Here is an 11,484-nt window from a genome sequence, read left to right as displayed (position 1 = left end):
CGCGATCACTAATGCACACTCTCGATACGTCAGATTTGGTAGGAATCATAACAGAAGCATGTGTTTACGCGTGAAGACTGGCAAGCCTCTGGCTACTTGGATACTTCTTCGTAAGAACTCAGGTGATTAAGACCCGTTACCGCAATGGACCTCTGCAGTCCTGATATCAAATTCGACACCCGAACTGACCATCTGGACTTTATTCGGATTGACTTGCGGTAACGATTACAAAGTCATCGAGCCCCATTAATATCGGTGATGACTCGACCATATTCCACTTAATGAATAACAAATGGATCGATTTTCGCCATTCGTAACGTTACCAACACCCGGTATGATCCACGGAAATTAAGCCCCACTCCTGAGGAACCTGTAGGTCATCCGTCCCAGTTAGGTGAGCAATCGAATGTCAGTGCAGTGAATTCCTGGCTATAGTACACGTGGCGGTGCGACCTTGGCCTGATGACCGCCAAGTCAGGAAGTTTGATACCGATTTATAGGGGGGCGTGTGGCCACCGTTACATTTGGCCATTCCTCTTCGTGGTATTTTGCACGTCCGCAGACATCGGCGCCTACTGCGTGGGAGCATGAACCTGTATTTTTGTACGCTGCCGTTTGTGCTTTAGGCACTTTCTCTAGCCAACCAGCACTTCGGTAGGCGCTTGCATTGCCCTGGTGGAAGGAGACGTGCGCCAGGAAGCAGGATATGGACATCGTATCGGGATAGAAGTGGCCAATTCTCCTTGACCAGATCCACCATTGGATTACTGTTTGAATCCTCATCCATTGGAATACATTCGTCGGATGATTCCAGCCCTCGAAAACGACGTCGAGGTTGAGCTCTGCCATTTGGAGTCCGAGCAATTGACACGTGATCGACGTCACATAGCGGTAAAGCTGGTTACTTGTTCTGTCCTTATTATACCTATTACAAAACAGTAAAATCGCGCGATACGTAGTCGTCTTTGCATCAGCCGAAATTGCCGTTCGGGAGAAGGCGTTGCCTTTTTTCACTCACTCGATGCAGAGTTACTTTTACAATGATAATGAAATTTGTACGGTTGTTGAGCAATCGGTTTCTGTAACTATGTCGTATAAAATCTGATAACGGGTTCACGTACGTGGTGTGGGCGTGAGGACTCCGGAGGTGGTGTTAAATATTGTTGAATGGGTCGTGATCAGGTATTTTACTGACGATTTATTTTTCAATGCGAATGACAAATATCTTGATAAATGTTTGGAAGTTTTCTTTCTGAACTTGAGAACTGGATAATTTTTTCGAGACAATTATGCTCTTAGTTGGTTAACGAGAAAACAGGTAATGCGACGTCCTCAAAGCTAAGTGAACCAGGCAATGACACTTTATTTCTGATTCCACTTAACTGATAATGAGAACTAACAATACGTGACAATAGAAGAGATTCCATCAACGAAGAGTTGGACACTGTAGGACAGGACTAAAAACTTTCCAAAACCAATAACAGAAAAGAGAAATGTGAAACATTTCCGGATGTACAGGATCTTTATTGCCGAAATCATTGAAAATATGTCACAAATTTCAGGACATTGATGGATTCGAAATTCGTTTATCTCAAGTTTTGATCATCACGACGAGTCAATATGCCGCTGTCGTTTTACCCTGTGAAAATAGAGGGAAAAAGTCGCGATCTTAAAGCAATGAAGTCATCGCTCTGTTCGCGGTCAGGTAGAATATTCATTCATTCAAAATCGTATATATAATGAATTACTTAATGTGGGAATCGTTCAACTATGCAGATGCGATGTCTGTCTTCCTCTATTTCGATAATTTTAGAAGAATTACGACGGATTATTTTCTCGAACTCTACACCCACGGTATTCAGGTCATGTAACCCTCAAGTCACTTGGTAAGATAGCAATACTAACTGTTAATGTTGGATACTCATTGATTCAGACCTCCGTCATCCACGTCATGCTTTTCTCGCCATCTTTGTGTTTGACGTGCAGAGTAATGTTTCTGCTTAGTTAGATGGAATTACCGGAAACTTCTGCTCTTGCATTAGCATCCAGAATCCATTCATTAATATTGAAATAACTCTGGAATACGTTACTGAATTTTTATGAACTTTCAGAGCCACTCGGCTCTACTCGACAAAACTAACCAACGTCGTAATGCAGATACCAGTTTACGATTTCGAAAATTCCAAGGTCGCGGTAGTTTGTCAATGAGATTCTCTTCACGGGATTGCAATAATTACGCAATATTGTTGCTGTCGCTGAATCACCGACGCCATGACGTCGTTCGTGCCTTTTCTGTCAGAGATGCGACTGAATGGGAATACTACTGCATTTACAATAGTATCCTTGACGGCGGAGAGTATAGAAATACCCAAGTAACTGATCACAACGTTTCTACAACAGTTTACAATACACTTTGAGGATTCTGCACATTGCAGCATATCGAATAAAAAAAGGCAAACTCACAGCATACCAGAATTTTTTTTAATGAAATTAAGCCACTGCAAAAACGTCAATTTTTGCAGTATTGTAAATTTCGAAGCTGAGTAAACGGTAGACAATCCAATGCCTATTTCATTGATGGATTTCGGTTCACTGGAATCGCTTCGCGTTCGATTGGCGCACTGCGAAGGAAGGCGGGAGTATTGAATTTCAAATTCTAACGTTAATGGAGTGACGAAATAATATTTCGGCGCCGTTGTGGCAATGAGCATTAGCAGAGACATCTGTGGGGAGAACGGCACACTCGTTACTGCGTTAAGATCGAATGATGTAACGAGCTAAAGTAGAGGGGCACATTAACATACATGTAAGCACAACAAACCGAGCGATGGTTTGACTCTGAAACTCGTATAAATACCGAGTCGTCGTTCATCGGTCAGCAGCAAATTTCTTTACCGATCTTTAAACCGTCTGCAACATCGACTGCGCATGGATCTAACCAATTTATCATGTACCACCGAATAGACGGTTCGTTCTATTATCGGATTGATTACGAGGCACTTGGACGATGTTTATTTGTACAATTTGCAAATGAGGTACTAATGTACGGAGATTATCAACATCGTACAAGCCTGCGCATCATCAAATTCATTTGTACCAGTCAAGAGCAGGATTGTGGAATACAAATGGGTCGTAGAACGTTTCACAATCTTCTCTTTTTTATCGGTACGAATAAATCTGATGGGTTTTCAACAAGTGATACACTCAACATTTCAGCTCTATCAACGTCAATGTTGCTCGGAAACTTTCCAGCTTTGAACTATCCAACTGCTTAGAATTCACACCGGTATAATATAACAGCACACGTTTGAATTTGAAAACCGAATAATCAGAGACACCGAACGGAGAAAAATGTGCTGGAGAAGGGTCTGACCTCGTCGTGTGACTAGTGAAAGTGCAATCAATAAAGTCTAGTGGAGATTTCGATTAGTTGTTTGGATGGTTGAAGTTTTCACTCGTGAATACAATAGCTGAGCCGAAGAAGGCCAAAAAGATCTTTTTCGCCTGATGTATCATTTTTCACACGTTGATCGCAAAAATTTAACCCCGTGACTTACCTCGAGGTGAAATGTTTTTTCGCTGTACAGTGCGAGATAGAAAACCGTATAAAATCAACAAAGAGTATTCGATCGAGTGTTGAATTTATTTGAAACTGTGAAACACAAACCAACGTACGTCAGGAGTTCACGTTTGTCGCGGACGGACTGGCGCCTTGCAAATTACCGTTTCTCTCGCCCTTGCCTAGAGTCCAACTATCGATTTGATCGCAAGCAGTCGCTACCAGGCCTAATGGAAATACGTGCCAGCTGCGTTGTTGGCTCCACGCGCCTTAACATCGATCCGCAGAATCCGGAAACACGGTTCAATTTAGCATTGACTATATGGGGAAATTGCAATCGATACTCCCACGAAGGGTGCGAATATCCCATATAGCTTGGACGTGCGACCCTAGGTTGAGTAAATTTCGAAGATGGTAGGTGGGAGAAGTGTTTCTCAGTAAACAAAAGCATTGAACCCTCGAAAACGTAACTACCAATCCATCGTTACTTGCTCCTTAGCAGGCGGTTGAGAAACACTAATTGTTATCTGATCATGAGGGGAAAATAGAACGCAGTGTAGGGAGTATAAAACGTCGAAGGCGGGGAACGATACGTCGTTTACAGATGATTGAACGGTGTAACAAGGAGTCCACAAATACAACTCCTGTTTTTTTTACTCTTAGCGAGAGCTAAGCAGAAAACTAAGGGCTTTGCACTCTCATGTTGTTCATTCTTTATATACAAGTATATAATTAATTATATGTAGTACTCAAGTTTCGCCGTCGAATCTAATCGCAGTTCTCGAAAAGATTTGACAATTTATAGAAGATACGTCATCGCGATTGTTACGTGGCGTTATGCCAATCATTAGTCAAGGTAAAAATGATATGCAGAGAACTGAGATTTCTCGGTGAGGAGACCTCGTGCCGAGTGCCACCTTGTCGATGCAAATGGAGAAAAGCCCCACTCAATAAGACGTGCTAGTTCAAGCTAGAGCTCAAACAGCTGACCGCCTACCGAGGTCAACTGGTTATATAACATCCCATTCCCTGGCGCTGCCATAGGCACAAAGTAGAAGATTTAGTCTGCGCAGCCAGCAAATGCTGTAGATATAATAACGGTTTAAACACCATCAAACGGGGGAAAAGATTACTCATATTGAAAAGCGACAGCGGCGACGCCACGGTGATTATACACAGTGGCTACCATAACTGATCTATCTCATTTACACGAAAATATATAGCAGTGGTCCTTCGTCATGAACGTGGAAAACAAACAGGGCCAAAGTTAACTACCGATCGAGGTACGGGCATTCCAGAAACTAAACGGAATTTCCAATAACTGGATGGCTGAAAAACAGCGATTTTCCCACCATGAAAAGCCACGTGGTAGACAATTAAATTAATTTTGTTATTTGGTAATCACGATGCCATTAAGTGGAGGGAAAGGCTCGTCTGGCGTATAAATGTCTCAGTGTACTATTATGTACACTGTAAAATTCCATCAATGGTGCTAGAATGGTTGAATGTCGTAAAAAGAATTCTGGATAGTTCTTTAGGAACTTTGCAATCTATTAATTACCTTCAGCTATATATTTCATACACAGCTGTTCAATGTGCAAATTGCGATTCTAATGTGATGCGTACACCGCGTGGTCAAAGAACATCGTGCATTCGGTTATCCAACTCTAAGTTAGGAGCCGTCTTCCGGCAACAATGACGTAACTGGTCACCAAAGTTGCCAAGAAAATCTTGACCGTAGGCAAGCAGCCTCGTCAACGTAAATTATCGTTCTACTCACCAGCTGATGTTGTCTCACCAAAGTAGAAGCCTGGGGTGACTGATCCTCCGAAGTGATTGAAAATCTTTCTCACCAGCAGGTCGCGGAAAAAGACGCGGTTGGTTGAACTGTGTTGAAGCTTACTCGCGTAAATCGGGTGTTAATCGAAAGCGAGAACACTTTTTACCATGGAATCACTTGGTGACACACGATGCTAGTCGCAATTCGGACCTCAACTGTTGGCTTGGTCTGGAAACCGAGCTGAAGAATTTACGTTGGCGGTTCGAGAGCCACGGGGATACCGTTGAACAAACTGTGCGTTCGTACGTCTGCGGAGAGAACGATGTGGATATAGCTGAGCTGGCTCGTGGCTGGCCTCGCGCTGCCTCGCGTGGGCTAAAACTATGTAGATTTGGTCGTGGTAGTTGGTGAGCTAGTGGTCGTAGCGTCGATTGCGGCCCCCAACATGCGCCGCGTGCACCTTCCACCGCAATGCCGTGTCGCGAGGTGTGCTTGTGCGGAAATTTACCGATTGCTTACGAGACCGTAGAAGCACGCACTGGACTTGGAAACGCAATACGTGCGAATGAATCGCTCCCGAAACGCAACGCCCAATTCGCCAAACCTAACCGAGTGCTAGCCTAGAGTGGACTTTACCGTTACTGTATATCCAAGTGGATTCACGGCGTGGATCGGATTTAGATATCAGTTCGACACGCCCGAGGTAAGAGCGGAGGCTTTGATACCTCGTATACTTTCATATCACTAGAGATAAGATACGCGAATGTCTCCTCACGCTATGTGTAAATACGTGTAGAAATATTTGTGCCAATGTTGGATTTTCCACGTTTCAAATATCATCCGGAGACGTTTCATTGCGTAAACCTCATGACCAGAGATGGTACTGTTATTGGATTTTGAAAGTTAAACTTGACTTTTCATTCAAGGCTATACTGCGGAATATTGACTCTGCGAGTAGCGTGGATGACCACCAGGTGCACATTGGGCGTCTGGTACTCCCGTGGGAGAAGACGCGAGGGATCAAATGGTCGTGAATGATTCGCGGAATCAAAATCAGGGAATCAATATTTCCACTTATACCACCGCAAAGATTTTTTCGATAAGGTCTACCTTATGTTCACCAAAAATTTTTGTTTTCATTCAAAAAAGTGAATTCCAACTCTCAAACTACGCTCCTGCAGCTGCGCCGTAGTGCCACGGTGTTCGTTAGGTACCAACCAACCTCGTGAAAAGAAATTGTTTATCTCAAGATTTTTGATTCATTTATTTTCGTTTTACGCCTTCGAAGAACTTTCCTGTTTACCACACTCGTCGTTCCACTCATCATTGGAATTTCCGCGAAGAGCTGAGAGCAAAATTTTACACTGCGGTTGTGATATTCGCGTGCGGATAACGCCCACGGAATCGTCACCACCTCCTCGTCGATATGAATCCGTCTCGCTGCTCATGGTAGAAAAGTAGGAACCGAGGGGGAAAGTGTGAAGTGAATTAACCCACTAATTGCGACAATTGAACGGACTAGGTCATATCAGGGGTGATTCTGCAATCGCTGATTGAATCGACGAAACGCTGCAGTATAGCTCATGCATGCAAATATCGAGCGGCGGTGAAAAACGCCAGCCTTAGTGGTCAGCCGGGACTTGAGAACCACTGGCACGTTGTTCCAGCTAGCGGAGTATGCTCGATATGTACGGTAACTTATAAATACACGTTTTTCCCGGTGACTAATTAGTCGGAAAATGTTTAAAACCGATAAGATAATCAGCCGGCGCCACATGCCCACGAAATTGGACTTTAGACCTTGAACAATATAATTCTGGTGCAGATTTTCGTTGCTTGAATTCGGTACTTAGGGATTTGTGGATTTGAATTTTTTTTTACTTTTCATTAGGCTTAGTGATACATGCAATGGATGATGAACGAATTCATTTTTACCCTGCAGCACATCGTCGACTCTTCAGTTTCGACCTGGCTGCGTTTAGCTGAGTTGTTTTTCACCTTCGAGGAGTAAGGTGGAAGTTCGCTTGACTTTTCTTTCTAAATATAGCTTCCTATCGTTCCAATAGCCACGCTGCCTTTACTATCCAGGAACGACTGGCACCCAGTGTGTCAGTTGATTGTGGCTATTTTTATCCCGATTCTCTCTCGCCTGATGAACACTTCCGAAGAATTGTGGTGCAGAAATATGTGTCCGATTTTAAGCTTCCAGGCCGTCACACAAACTGGATTATCAGGTTCCTTCGTTTTTCTTTATCTTTTTTCTTCTTCTTGATATATTTTTATTCTGGAAAAAGCCCTGATTTTCGTACGATTTCCTTCGAGGATTTTATTCGTAAAATTTCGAACTAACCTTTTCGGATTTTGGTTTCAACTGAGGTACAGATTTTCTTAAAGAAAATGTTTGCGGCGCTTCTTTTTTCTCAGTACCTACATCTGAAGGATTTAACGAACACACGTAGTTCGACTGAATCTATTTTCAAATCAGAGAGCTCTGCATAAATTATACTTGAGAAATGAGAACAGTTATTGGCGGCTTTGAAGTTAGCGGTCAATGACTTTGTCACTGTATTATTCCGAAGAATTTCAACTGGAAGAATGATTGGGGGTGGAAATTTCGGATTCAGAACATCCGAAATTTGGGTTTCAGTTACTTGAAGCTAAAAAATTAATATCACGCGTCGTTTTCGCAATTCGAATAATCCACGGCTATCGAAATCGTTCTTTCAGGCCGCATTTGGGCGACGGAAGATTCGCTGCAGCCTCGTGCCGAAGTTTGTGGGGGAATTGGGAGTCAGAGAGGAGAGGATACCTGTATCAACCTACGTCCAGTCAGTGTAGGTGCATGACTCGCAGTTCTCAACCCTTACGCTTTTTGCCCTTCTCTCAAGAGTTTCCCCTCTGCACCGCCTAGGCGTTACATAATTGAGTTATAGTCTAATGATTCCTTGAACCTAGAGAGTACCTTGCTTCTCCGAACAATCTATTATCTGTTGTCTATCAACGACCCGGCTCCGTGGCGCGAGGGATGTTATACATGCGTATTATAATGTAATAAACCCCTTGTTAGCTTATTATGCCTATCGGTGCCACAGATCGAGAGCCGTAGGTACAGCGTATATAGGGTATCCTCGAAATTGGAACGGATCGAGAATGATCTACGAGAGACCGTCAACCTTTGTTTTCATTCCACGTGATCCACTGTAGCTTATGGGAATGTGGTACAGATTTAAAAATGATTTGTGTCGAGCTTTCAGGACGGTAAGGCAGTTATTAACACTGCAAACATCAAACCACAATGACAACAGATTCAATGTAGGTTAAAAGGATGAAGCTGCTCACAAAAATTTGTAATGTTGATCCGTTTACCAGAATTTCCTTTCTCAATCTGAAACATATCGTGAATGCCGAGATCAAACCTTTGCTTTGTCTAAGCTGTAGAAAATGTGAGGTTTGATGAAACTCCTCCTTTCCATTATTCTTCCCTTCTTACATGAACGCATTGAACCGGAGGTGACGATCTACTCGGTTGGGATAATGAAAAGCACCAGTCGCTTACTCTGATTTGTAAGCGTAGTGGGTATCGGTTTCAATCTTGAGGTCGTCGACACAAACGTTTCTGCGAACGGTTGAATTCCAAGTAGATGTCTGCCTATTCTGGCTGCTGCTCGAATGATCCTTGGAACCGAACTCAGACCGGCAACTTCCTCACGGGGATGCCGTTACGCCTTGACTCGTGAATAATCGTAACTCGTCGAAGGATGGTAAAAAATTTGTTTCCCTCTCTTCGTACAACATTCACTTTTTTATCAGTGTTCACTAATTACTGAGAGCGATTCTCTCACAGCTTCTTAGATCTTCACTCCGTGCAGAGAAGATGAGATTGAGGAGAACAGACGCCAGGCGACTACGTGTTTTGGTTCGACCCACAAAAAATAAACCAGCAGAAGTTTGCATTCAATCAACATTCCGACAGACAAAATGAGAGGAGAGCGTATCCTTGGCGCTCCATTTCGCACCTGACTCGTCCGAAGGGAGTAGCCTGTGCCTTTGTTGTCGGGACAGGTCCGCCATTTTGGATCGATGTTGCAATAACCATGGCTACCTGGTCCCCCAAAAGACCGTGAGCGAGAATCGACTGGAGCAACAGCAGCTCGTCGCCGAGCGATCGGAGTTTGGACGGTTAACAAAAAATTGTACTTTGACAATGATTGTCTTAGAATTGGCTATCGTCAATCCATCAGATCCGTCAAGTACCGGGAAAATTCGCACGAGATAAACCGACAACGGCATAATCATCCCTCGTGTAACTGAATCTCACTAGATCGCTGCATAATTATCGATCAGCCACCCTGATTGTCACCAAATTGGCTTCCTCCGGCAATGAGTTGTGCGGACGAACGAAAGGATGCTGGAAGTGCCAGGCTAAAAGGTGGTTGAATGCGTGCGTGTCAGGTGGCCGGAACCGTGAAGAAACTCCGAAGTGCCGACCCCAGGAGCTCAGGACGAGACGGGCAGGCAGTGATCCGGGGCGGCTCACGAGGCAAAGAGGCAAAGAGGCAAAGAGGAAAAGAGGAAAAGGGGCGTGGCAGGCTGGAGATGTCGGTCGCACGATTGGTCGCACGATTGGCAGGGACCCTCCGAACCATCTACAGCTGAGTTCTTTCGCCTTCGCATCACAGGCTGCACTGCTGGCGAGTGGATCTGCATCCGCGCTCTAGCAACGCATTCGCATTCAACAGGTCTCGTTTTATTGGAGGCGGTGGAACGAATCCGCAGCCTCACCTACCGTGGAGCCCGCAGGTAGCTGCGTAATTATATGCGCATCGTACGGCCAATTACTGCTGGCTTCAACCCCCGCTGCAGGCGTTCAAGGATGCTCCTCACTTGATGCTAAAAACACTTTGCTGCATATCTATTGTCTAAATATCTATGTTCCTTTCGTGTAATAATTTTTCATCACATTTAGAGTAGAATTAAGATCAATGAAGATTGAAAAGATACATCCTGCAGTAGGATGTTTTGAAAAATGTGACATTGGAGTACTGTTTCAACAGTTGAAGAAGTGTTTTACTGAACTGAATTAAAAATCGATAAATTATAAAGATGTGTAAACAATTTGAACCAAAAATATTCCGCAACTTTAAAGACAAGTGTAAAAAACCTCTGCGGCATCTAACTCACGGGGTTTATGTCCAGAGCCGAGTATATCCCCGTGAAGAATCATGCTGCAGAGCTGGTGGAGGGTACGGCAAGAAGTTGGCGGGCTTCTCGGCGTGTCGAATCGAATGATCAACGGTTCGAGAGGGTAATGAGTCGTGTAATACGACGATGTCGCGGTGAATAATGGTTCCGAATTAGTTCCAATGTGATCGACAAGGTGTCGGTGGTAAAAACCTCTGTCATTCACATCTGAACACGCCAAATTATATGACAATTCTCTGCTGCCCTACGTGCGGACACGAAGCAAAAGGCTTTTTCTGGCCGGCTCAAGTCCACTCCATCGCCTGAAAGCTGATCAGGTATCATAGTTCTTTCAGTACGGTAGTGTGTTTCGGTTGTGATGATCTGATCCCTGATTGAAAATTAACAGCTGATTCAATTACTCCATACACGACCACTTTAAAGACGCTGCAAGAGGCTATTGCAGTTGTGTTACAGGTGCACCACTTGATCAGACCATCGTGTAGCACGCCCATCCGGATTCTTATACACACTACGTATACCCTGCAAGTACATCCTCTTCTCTTTGAGATTACTGCGTATCATTCAAAGTGCAGGGATTTGAAGGAGATGCTAGGATATAGTCACAGGTTGAATTTTTCCAGTCCGTATACGATGGATTCCCTGCTGACTCCTGACTGCTTTTGAATCTGGTCAACTTTCAGTCGCGGCTTATCGGTTTGCGATAATACACGCGAGATTGCAATGCGCACATTTTGTTGAGCTGACTCACGGGAAAGGGGGGGTTTCGGCTTCCATTGACGCGATATCCGTCCAGTTGATGCGATTCGAACACCCTGCAGAGAATTAGGTGCGGTGGTGTGAAGGCAGTTGCGACAGGACAGCCTGCCACATCCTAGATTGCGTCGATGAATGCGTTGTATACATAAATGGGCGGATCGCGGTGGGGCGCTTGATAAAATAT

This window comes from Diprion similis, chromosome 12 (assembly GCF_021155765.1).
Source record: "Diprion similis isolate iyDipSimi1 chromosome 12, iyDipSimi1.1, whole genome shotgun sequence".
In the NCBI taxonomy this organism is placed as follows: Eukaryota; Metazoa; Arthropoda; class Insecta; order Hymenoptera; family Diprionidae; genus Diprion; species Diprion similis.
The sequence above is the reverse complement of the archived record's forward strand: the minus strand, read 5'-3'. Positions refer to the sequence as shown.